Below are 11,728 nucleotides of genomic sequence, written 5' to 3' on the forward strand. Positions count from 1 at the left end.
GGTTAAAGATAACTCTGTGAATAGTCTCCTATATAATATCAACTCTGAACCCTCTAAATAGTGTTTGATAAAGCTGTAGTTGCCTAGAAAATATGATCAGTCCTAGATACTTACACATAGGAAGGACCACAGAAACTCTGTACGATGTATAAAATTAATGTACCATATTCGGGCTATAAGAACAAGTGGAATAGTCATCCATTCTAGCTTATATCTATCAAATTCTACCGATAGCTTTGGTACTCGATCTATCCCCAATAGGTTAATTCATCACTCCTCATAAATACACATCAAAGGCTTTCATGCATTGTAAATATGATTGTCTCTATGAAATATAATTTGGATTCCTTTCATACACTACCTCTGATGTCCCTCCTCGGGAGGTTCATCTAGGACAAGTGCAGGAATGGGATTCTGTTGTGCTGAAGCACTATAGGAAAACTGCTCGATACCTTTATTAGACTAGGGTGCCTCTTTCTTCTATCCATGAGTAGTGGTACCCTCCTCAGACTGGAGCACCAAAGATGATTGCACCTACTTAACCTTGATGTGTGAGCTGATGCTAACATATTTGAAGCTTTTAACTCTGAATAATTACAAAGTCTTAAACAAATTTTGTTTTGAATTATTTTTGTGTGTTAATGTAGATACAAGTGATCGGGGAGGAAACTAAAGGAAAGAAGAATGAAACAGTTGAAATCTGGAAGAAATAAGCATAAATATATCTGACGATCATTTTGAAGTGTCGTCATACATCGGATAGGCTGTCAAAGTTACCATCAAGATTATTTAGATCCTGAGAAGATTAGATGAACTATGATGATGATTCATAAGGGCCGTCAAATATTTGACATCTCGTCAAAATTGTCGTCAACCAAAGAGCAGAGTATGCTGATTTCAAGTAAAGTGTGATGCCAGTTTGCAAGCACCATCAAGATCATTGACACGCTGTCAGGATTACCATCTGAAGAGTCAGAAGATAATAATTCACTGGAATCTTTGACGACATCTCGCACACGTCGTCAAGTGTCTGACGCGCCGTCAAAAGCATCGTCGTCTAATTTGAAGAGAAAACTAAAACTTTAATTTTGTTTCCTTAATTAGGGTTGACTATTTAAAGGCTTGTTTTAGGATTTTTAAAGAGGATTAATTGTCATTATCTATCAGAAATTAACTCTGAGAAGAGGGGGACGTACATTTCTCTCTTTCATCAATTATTCTTCTTGTTTTTTATCAACTATTTTTGGTCTTCCACCTTGTGATTAAATTGAAGAAATTGCTTGTTGTTTTTCATCCATTCATAAGTTGATCCTTATCATCATCAATTCAACTTGTTATTTCGTTCATCAAATCATGCGTGGCTAATTCCATTAGCTGGAGTTATGGTATCCATGGATTAGGGTTTGATATGATGCTAGGTGTTTAACGGATTCAAAGAGTAGTAAAACATCTTGAAATTATATTGTTTTAACTAAAATCTGGTGGTTACAAACATTAGATTATGCCTTAGGTTTTATTTGCTTCTAACAGAGAAATAGACTAGAGGTCGTGGATTATCAACAGGGACTCGGAAGCTACCAACATTCTATTTAATAATTGATGTCGTAACTGGATTAATCTACCTGAGATAACATCCTATTGGAAATAGATAAGTTATCTAAGCTTGAAAGAATTAGACAATAAACTGTCTGGTGAGGTCGAGAGATAAGTCAAAAAGTATCATTGTCAAGGATAGTCTACTATTCTACGTACTTCAAGAATCCCAATCATTACCTAGTATCTGTCAACTCCCAAAATCCATGGTGAACATAACTCTGGTTTCCCATTTATCTTGATTACAAACACTGAAGTATTGAAAGTGACATTTGACTTTCTGTGAAACTTAAAACCCTATCTTTTGAAAATAGTAAACTAACAGTAAAGAATTTCATAAACAAATCGAAGTTCACACTATATTCCCTATGGGATTTGACCCCAACCTAGTTGGGTTTTATATTGACAACGATTGCTTACACCCATTCAAGAGTTTAATTTGAGTGTTATGAAAAATGGCATCGTTGCCAGGGAATACGGTTGTAGACTAAAAGTTTGTGCACAAAAATTTGTTGATAGTTAAGTTTCCTTAATTTATGTTTATTTGTTGTTTTTGTCTATTGTAGGTACTATGTTGTTTATGCAAACATAAGAAGTTCCGGAGCACCACTATTACCAATCAATCTAGAACCTCAACTGATGGGAAGAATGGCTGAACAACAGGAATAGAAAGATTAGCTGCTATGGCTAGGTCTCAGGTGAATGTGTAAAATTTGGGTCAACAAGCACGTCACCAGAACCCTGATGATAAAGACCTGGGTGATGAGGAATTGCTGATCCGAACATGCATTTGGTGAACTTCATTACCATTTGTAATTCCTTTGACAATCTAGGAGTGAGCCAGAATGCAATCCGATTAAGATTGTTTCCTTTGTCTCTGTCTGGGGAGTCAACAATGTGGTTGAATAATCTAGAGCCCGATTCTATAATCAACTGGAGACAGTTTAAAGATGCGTTCCTAGAATGATTCTTTCCACCCTCTAGAAGAGTACAATTGAGGGACAAAATTAGCAACTTCAGACAGCTTCCGACTAAAGCACTGCACGAAACTTGGGAAATATTTAAGAAGAAACTTGCACAATATCCGAACCACAATATGACGGATTTGTACTTGATGGAGACTTTGTATTGAACTGTTAACTTTGTGACAAAGCCTATTGTTGACAATGTTGTAGGTGCTTCATTCATTTACCTCTCTTTTTTGGATGCTTCTGACATGCTGAATAGAATGACCAAGCAGAGTTGGGATTGGCACATTAGGGATTCTATAGTGGCTAGACCAACTGTTGCTGGTGGTATTACTGCAGAGCAGTGTAGAAGGGATAAAGAGCGAGATCAGGACATGGCCCGCTTGAAGAAGCAGATGGACTTGCTGGCCAAGCACTTGCTATCCGGCAAGACTGAAATGGTTAAGGCTATGGAATCTCAGGGTACTGTGTCTACAGGTGCTGATACTGAGGCAAACTATGTGAGTAATCAGGGTGTTTCTGAGGCAATAGCCAAGGGAACCAAGGTCATACTTTTTATGACAAGCCTGATTATAAAGATAGGGGGCAGGGACATTAGAGAAATAATAATAACAGGATTGGTTTGTATATTCCTCTTGGAAGTTGGGATGCTGCGACGACTAGTTCTAGCAAGATGTCCACAGAGGACATGATGAAAAAACTGTTAAAGGGAGTTGAAGCTACTAACTCGAGGGTAACTACTACGAAAAGTGAATTTTCTACCCTTAATCAGTTGGTTAGCTTACACTCTACTTCTATTAAGCAATTAGAATAATAGATGAGCCAACTGTCGACTACTCTAAACCAGAGAAAAACTGGTACTTTACCTAGTGATACGGTTCAAAACCCACGGACTGATGACTTTTGTTTGGCGATTACCACTCAGAGTGGAAAGATGTTATTTAGCCCTTCTATAGGCAAAGCTGTAGATAAGAAGGTAAATGTTTATAAATCAGAAGGAAGCAATCCAGTGGAATCTGAGAAGATAGATAGTTTTGTTGATATTTTAGAGAAAGAAGACCAAAATAAAAGGGAAGTGGTATTAAAATAAATTCTAATACCACCACCTCCCTTTCCTCAGAGATTGAAGAAGAAAGCAAACAACGAAAAATTTAGCAAGTTTATGGCAATAATGAAACAACTGACAGTGAATGTGCCATTGATGGAGGCACTTGAGCAAATGCCAAACTATGATAAATTTATGAAGGAATTGCTAACAAAGAAACTGAAGGTAAAATATGAGCCGGTGGACAACATCTACCACTGTAGCATTGTTTCTTCACAATCCTTAGTGCAGAAAAAGCCTGACCCTGGAGCATTTACCATCCCATGCACAGTTGGGTCCATAAAGTTTAACAAAGCTTTATGTGACATATGAGAAAGTATTAATCTGATGTCCCTTGATATCTACAAGAAGCTTGGACTGGGGGAACCTACCCCCACAACGATGCATCTTATAATAGCAGATAGATCGGTGAAACGACCAGTTGGTATATTACACAATGTGTCGATGAAGGTGGATGACTTTATTTTGCCTGCAGATATTGTGATATTGGATTGTTATGTTGATTTTGAGGTACCCATCATCTTGGGAAGAACACTATAAGCCACGGGAAGAGTATTGGTTGATATGGAGCTCAATGAGCTAAAGTTCAGGTATGGAAAAAGAGAGGCCAGATTTAAAATGCATCCTCCTATGAAGAAGTTAGAGGAGATAAATATCTTCTCAGTCATTGATGTATTCCAGGAAGATGGTAATGAGGTAGTGATACGACATCTTGATAAAGTCTAAATAGTCGAGATAACCTAGTCATGCTATGACATTAAATCAGGCATTGTTTGGGAGGCAACCCAATGTTTTAATTTTATTGCACTTGTGTTTTTAATATTTGTAGCTAAGAGTCGTACAAAGAACGTGAACTAGTTTTAGTCAACTTAAGGAGGATTGACGTCAATTTTGATGGGTTGTCACAAGTATGACAAGCCGTGAGAAATAACGTCAAAATACTCAAGTCAAAGCCCTATTCTTTTAAGGCTTACGATAATTTTTAAGCGTCGTCAGGTATCTGACGTGCCTTCAAAAATGTCATCAAAGGAGTAAAGCCCAGCTTAAAAATTTCAGACTAACCCGGCCCAGCCACAGCTGTTCACATTCCCGTATACCATAGGTCTTTTCCTAATACTTTTAATTTTCTTTCCTTAGTGAGTTATTTACCTTCATTTGTCAAAGTTATTTCCATTTAAGGAAAATTTTTTAAAACTTTCCTTGTTGAAGCCTGAGGATTAAGTCAAGAAACCTTCTCTCTCCCTCATCTCAGTCTTTTTCAGTCAAAATTCTAAGTGCTCAAAGTGCATCAACTAAGTGTCGACACTCAGGTATGGGAAAAACTTCAACTTCATCTTTTTTTTATATCAATTGTGAACTATAAGAGACCTTGGTTTCGAAGGAGTGGGTTGAACCCATTGACATTCTTCAAGATCCTTTGAAAACTAGGGTTTGTAAGAGAATGTGGTATAATTTCATTGAAATCTCAATAAACAACATGACCTAAGTGGAAATTGAGAATAATGGTAGAAGAAAAATCAAGTAAAAAAAAGTTAGAAGTTATAATGTTGTCTGACGGAAATGTTCACGGACTTGCACCGTGTGACAGCCATTCAAAAATACCGTCAAAAGCTAAGAAAATTTTGCAGATTCTGGAAAAGGTTGACGACGCTTTTGAAGTGCCGTCACACCTGTGACGGCAAATCAGAAAGTCCTTCAAACCTGGGAACTAAAATAGTGTTGATCTTAAACTGAGGTGATCCTTCTTTTTTGTTTGTTTGAGTATGAGTACTAATTGAGGATTTCTACATTCTGCAGAACTGAGCATGACACCTAAGAAAAAGAATCCAACCTTATCAAAGAAAGCAGCTAAAGAGAGTGTACCTCAACAACTTGTCAATGAGGACTCTAATTATGAAGACAAGGAGCCTTTGGTCAGATAGAAAAGAAAGAGGACTAGTCCAAAGACTCCGCCTCCACCTAAGCCTATTGAGGTGGAGGATACTGATGATACTGAGGTAACAACCTCATATAAGAAAGATTCGTAGGAACAAGGATTAGAACACACTGCGCAGGGGTCTGAGAGCACTGAACAAGAAGTTGAAATCAAAGATTCTGAGAGGCCTGCAGCTGAAGAAATTGAGTCTAAATCACCATCTTCGGAGCAGTAAGGTGATAAGGATTATCAAGTATGGGGAACTTTGGTGAAATGCAAAAACCCTGAGGTTAGGAACAATGTGAGATGGCAAATCCCTAGGGCTGAAATGATTTATTTGGATGGACTTCGTAGAACAGAATGATGAAGTGCCAGAAGGCCAGTTCTAGAGAAGAAAAAGATTATCACTACAGGGTTGATCAGATGCCCTGAGGTGATGCATAAACTTAAAGAGTATGGTCTGGAGTGGACTACTAGGGGAAGCAGTGTTTACTGTCCTTCGTTAGTCCAAGAGTTCTATGCGAACTACCAGGCTATGGTGGAAAATATGTGCAAAGAAGGGGATAGAACTTCAAATAAGCCTCTTCTGACAAAAGTTATAGTACGTGGAGTGAGGGTGGATGTATCAGATGCCACCATAAATAGGTTTCTTCATGGGCCAGCCTTCGTCCCATGAGCCACCTCACCTATATTCTATGCCCAGTTGAAGCATCAAGAAAATCAGAGCAAGTGGCTAGTGACTCTCATAGTAGATGGGGAACCAGAGTGGTTGAATAATCCGGTAGAAAAGATTACCAAAGTGTCTCTAAATTTAGAGGCAAGATTTTGGTGGGGTTTAATATAGATTCATCTGGTACCCACCGAGGGAGACAACATATTAGGGGATGATCGAGCAATATTGGTTACAATCTTGATAGATAGAACCCCCTTAGATTTTGAAGAAATTATAGCTAAAGAAATTAAGATTCGACTCGCAAGACTCGATGCTGCATATCCATTCCCATGTCTGATTACTTGGTTGTGTCAAGTAGCTCATGTACCTGAGATTTTAGGTATTGATGATGAGATACATGCCAAGAAGACTTACAACCCTGTCAGCAAAAATAAAATTCGGTCGGGTTTGCGACTTGATCAAGATACAGATGGTGCAGCAGATCCTCTAGTTACTGAGACTATTTCAGCACCAGATTTGGGGGTACAAAGCCCCAAAACTATACCACCACCACCACCAGCACATTTAGCTCAGGCAGTTTTAGTGCCTCAAAGTAAGCCGACTGCTTCAGTTCCTCCAATAGGAATAAGGTCGGCATTTCAGCCGATTGATATCAGGAAAGTGGCCAGGCAAGCAAATTGGTGCGATGTGCAACTACAGGCCTTCTCCAAACAATTTTCTGCTACTTTAGAAAAAAGAGTCAAAGCTGCACTTGATGCTGTACTAGAATCTTTCATGACCTTGCCTGGGCAGGTGGCAGATCTTGAGAATAGATTCGATGCTCAAGCAAGTTATGATGCCAAAAGGATCATCCATGCATAATGTAGAGAAAAACATTCCTATACTTAATCTTACTGTGGATTCCCCAAAGAAAAAGAAGAAAAAGGGGGGAAAGAAAGGAAAAAGAAAAAGAGAGAGCTTGATAGTGAAGAAAAGAGAAAGGCTAAAAAGAAAGTAAAGAAGAAGGCAGAGAAGGAGAACTTGAAAAGGGCAAGACTGGAGTCTCTAGCTGACACAGAGAAATGGGAAGCAGGTAGGGGCTTCATCAAGCCAGGATCCAGCTACTACAAAGGCAGATGCTACAAGTGGGGAAAAGATATTTGATGAAGCGATGGCAGGGTCGGAGACCCAGGACCCACAGGCTTGACTATTTTTAGGTATATCCTAACCCTTGGTGCTTTTTATTTCTTGATTTTAAGTTGAGGGTATAGGGAAACTGTTGTTATAACACGTTCTATGGATAATTAGGAGTAGTGCAAATACTTAAGGCAGTTAGCTTATTTTGTGAATTTTGAGTACCTCTCCAGTGGTCTGATATGCTGTGAACTGTGTGAAGTCCAACTAGTGTGACCACTGTGTATCTATTTATGGCACTAGCGTGGCAAATAAATAACCTGTAGAAAACAAATGCATGAAACGGATGAGTAGTGATGTGCTATATACTTCTATTCCATATGCGAGTAAGGTCTTACTCAGTTCCTATTATGTATTGAAGCTAGAAATTGCCCAGTTAATGGTGCCATAGTCATAGGATAGGCGTTTAGGAAAGGATCATAGGCCATTTTGGCATGTTAACCCATTTTAGCTTAAATGACCATCCAAGTGTGAACAATATCCCTTGATCCCTTTTTGAGCCTAAATAGCCTAATTCTTTCTTGTACACCTTTCACCTTCCCAATACATCATAATGAACTTTTTTTGGCCCTGGTCCTCCTTGGACACTATGCACCTTGACTTAGGCAAATAGCCTAAGTTGAGGGTGGGTACTATAGGGATGTGTGATGCATTATGAGTATGAAGAGAGGTAAAATAAGGAAAATGAATAACAAGTTAGGTGTAGTAAAAAAGCAAATATAAAAAAGAAAACAGAAAAAGTTGATCTAATGCTTAAACAGATAGCACCCATCTTGAGAATACTTGACAAATAAAAGAGGGAAGAAAAGAAGGTCAAAAGTTGAAAGACCGTGAGTTAATATAGTGCCAAGGAGGTGTACTCACTATGAAATACCCTTGAATATCATACTATCCCCTAGCCTACGTTACAAGCTTAGAAAAGTCCTATAGTGATCCTTACTGACTTATCTGAAGACTTCGGTACTGACTATAAGGGCAAGCCTATGGAATTCGATGCGCAATGTTGGAACTTCGTTCTGAAAGTGAGTCTTACATTCATTCCTATGTTAATACATGTAAATCTAAGTGAAAAAGGGATTTCTTTATTGTGAGGTCACACCAGGTATGTTGCTATTAACTACTTTATTCGGAGAATGTAATTTGGGTATGTGCTAGGTTGTTATTGCTGAGATTTTTGCCATATCTAGATGCTTGTGAGTTACATGGATGTTTTCAAATATTAGACACAGTTGATTTTATTTTGATTGATCATGGAGATGGTGCATGTATTCTGAACTGATAAGAGTAGTTAGCTGCCGAATTGTACTTTGTTTACTCCTAGTTATGTTTTGGTTGCTTGAGGACAAGTAATTGTTTAAGTTGAGGGTGTTGATGTGTGAGTCGTTGCTAACATATTTGAAGCTTTTAACTCTGAATAATTGTGAAGTCTTAAGCAAATTTTGTTATTTTTGATTATTTTTGTGTGTTAATGCAGATACAAGTGATCGGGGAGGAAACCAAAGAAAAGAAGAATAAAACAGTTGAAATCTGGTGGAAATAAGATGAAATGTATCTGACGATCATTTTGAAGTGCCGTCATACATGGGACAGGCTTTCAAATTCACCGTCAACATTAGACAGAACCTGAGAAGATTAGATGAACTGTGATGATAATTCAGAAGGGCCATCAAATATTTGACCTATCGTCAAAATCGTTGTCAACCAGAGGGTAGAGTATGCTGATTTCTAGTGAAGTGTGATGCCAGTTTTCAAGTGCCATCAAGATCTTTGACACACTATCAGGATTACTGTCTGAAGATTTAGAAGATAACAATTCACTGGAATCTTTGACGACATCTCGCACACGTCATCAGGTGTCTGACACGCCGTCAAAAGCATCGTCGTCTAATTTGAAGAGAAACATGAAACTTTAATTTTGTTTCCTTAATTAGGGTTGGCTATTTAAAGACTTGTTTTAAGGTTTTTAAATAGGATTATTGGTCATTATCTATCAGACATAACTCTGAGAAAAGGGGGATGTACATTGCTCTCTTTCATCAATTATTCTTCTTGTTTCTTATCAACTATTTTTGGTCTTCCACCTTGTGATTAAATTGAAGGAATTACTTGTTGTTTTTCATCCATTCGTAAGTTGATCCTAATCATCATGAATTCAACTTGTTATTTCATTCATCAAATCATGAGCGGCTAATTCCATTTGCTGGAGTTATGGGATCCATGAATTAGGGTTTGATATGATGCTAGGTGTTTAACGGATTCAAAGAGTAGTAAAACATCTTGAAATTCTATTGTTTTAACTGAAATCTAGTGGTTGCAAACATTAGATTATGCCTTAGGTTTTATTTGCTTCTAACGGAGAAATAGACTAGAGGTCGTAAATTATCAACAGGGACTCGGAAGCTACCAACCTTCTGTTTAATGATTGATGCCATAACTGGATTAATCTACTTGAGATAACATCCCATTGGAAATAGATAAGTTATCTAAGTTCGAGAGAATTAGATAATAAATTGTCTGGTGAGGTCGAGAGATAAGTCATAAAGTATCATAGTCAAGGATAGTCTATTGTTCTACGTACTTCAAGAATCCTAATCATTACCTAGTATCTGTCAACTCTCAAAAGTCATGGTGAACATAACTCTGATTTCCCATTTATCTTGATTACAAACAATGAAGTATTGAAAGTGACATTTGACTTTCTGTGAAACTTAAACCCCCATCTTTCGAAAATAGTAAACTATCAGTAAAGCATTTCGTAAACAAATCAAAGTTCACACCCTATTACCTATGGGATTCTACCCCAACCTAGTTGGATTTTATATTGAAAATGATCCTTACACCAATTCAAGAGTGTAATTTGAGCGTTACAAAACCTCATCAGATGATTCCTGGGATCCCTCCTTAAACTGGGGGTCCTGAGCAGCAACCTGTGGAGTAGACTCAAACTTTGTCTCCTCGTCCTTATCATTATCATCAGGTGAAGAGTGATTGGTGGTGATATTCGTGCAGACTTCATCCTCAGTCTGGCTGCAGCTTACTAAGTAGCCTAGCAAGTTTGTCCTCTTATGACTCTACATGTCAACTCAACTACAGATCTCCATGCCGATACCTCGGGTACTCCTCTACTAATCCACTAGGCTTGGGAGACTCTGTGTCTCCTCAAAATACCATCCCTCATCTTCTTCACCACTTTAGGTGTCATATGTACCTGAAAAACTAGTTATCAATTTCCAACAAAAGTGAGAGATAGCAAAAGTCGAAGATAAACTCAAAATTTGAAAAGTTTTCCTCAATTTTCACATCTCCATAGCCTATTTGAAATCCCAACAACTCCAATGTATATACTCTAATCAAGATTCATGAATTTCAAATCAAATAAACATGCTCAACTAATGGTATTACTTTCATTCATTCAAGTTCAACTTCCGTTAGGGCCCAACTTTAGATTTTTCTTCAAAACACTACCCTACATTATGATTTTAGGGTACTTCAAGTCTCCTATATACAAGCATGATCATTTCTATATATTTTAAAACAAAAATACACATATCAACTTGTTTAAACAATATATAAACCAACATATGACCATTCAAAGCCGAGAAATTTACCCTTTTTATAAAGAACGAGAAGAGAATAATTGAAAACTCAAGTAAACCAAGGTTGAAACTTGTTTTTAGCATGTTGGAACAAGTTGGTATCTCAAACAAGTGTTAATTTAACCTTTACCTTAGTGTGTGGTTGGTTATCTTTTAAGTGGGAAGTTTGAATTCAAAGATAAAAGTGAAGTTTTAAGGATTAGAATGAGTTAGAATGAGAGTAAGAATGTTTTTATATAGGTGGGGTGATGCTTTAGGTCATATTTAAATATTGGTAGGCCTTAGGCCGCTTGTACCTACGACCTGTACCCATAATCAGGCCTTAGGCGGAGGTACCACCTGTGGCCCACAAGTACTCGGTGCAGGTGCCAAGTTGAAAATTTTGGTTTGTTTTTCTGCAATCCTAACTCGATGTTTGGATATTTTTCAAGATACTCATGGTCCCACAACCTAAGTTTTCTGCAATCCTTAAAATTTCAACTGCTTGACTTATTATTCAACTTACCATGTAGGACTTGTGAATATGATAGGTTGATCACATCATCCCCTTACCTAAAAATTGATGAATGTAGCAATTTTTACCGTATTTAGAGTAAGGTCTAAAAGCTAAAAACCTACAAAATGAAAAAAAAAATTAAACACTAAAATAGTGGGTTAACTCCCACTCAACGCTTGATTTAATGCCACAGCACTATGTGTCTATAT

This window comes from Capsicum annuum, unplaced genomic scaffold (genome assembly GCF_002878395.1).
Source record: "Capsicum annuum cultivar UCD-10X-F1 unplaced genomic scaffold, UCD10Xv1.1 ctg5471, whole genome shotgun sequence".
Lineage (NCBI taxonomy): Eukaryota > Viridiplantae > Streptophyta > Magnoliopsida > Solanales > Solanaceae > Capsicum > Capsicum annuum.